Genomic DNA, 402 nt, shown 5'->3' on the forward strand with positions numbered 1-402 from the left:
TTTCCCCCTTTTTTTTTTTTTTTTTTTTTTTTTTTTTGTATAGATCTTATACTGGTTCCCTTTTTTATTATTCATCATAGAATGAGTTAATTCCTCTTGGACCAAGTACTTACTGGAGATTTACTTGAGGAAAAGATCAGGCAGGTTCTAGACCAAAGAATTCTCTTTGACTCATGGAGGTACTCTTTATCACAGGGAAGGGGAAGGTGGGTGGGTGATGTGTGTTATAAGACTCCTATTGAAATGTAAATGTGTGTGTGTGTGTGTGTGCATGCAAATAATTTCAGACCCTCCATTCCTCAGCCAACAGAAGAGATGGTGGCTTTAAGGCTGCTCACGATGCACTCTGTCCTTTGCCCCCACCTGATTTCTAGAGTGCACCTACTAAAGTGGCTTGCCTTT

The sequence above is a fragment of the Galeopterus variegatus genome, unplaced genomic scaffold (genome assembly GCF_000696425.1).
Source record: "Galeopterus variegatus unplaced genomic scaffold, G_variegatus-3.0.2 Scaffold4572, whole genome shotgun sequence".
NCBI classification, from domain to species: domain Eukaryota; kingdom Metazoa; phylum Chordata; class Mammalia; order Dermoptera; family Cynocephalidae; genus Galeopterus; species Galeopterus variegatus.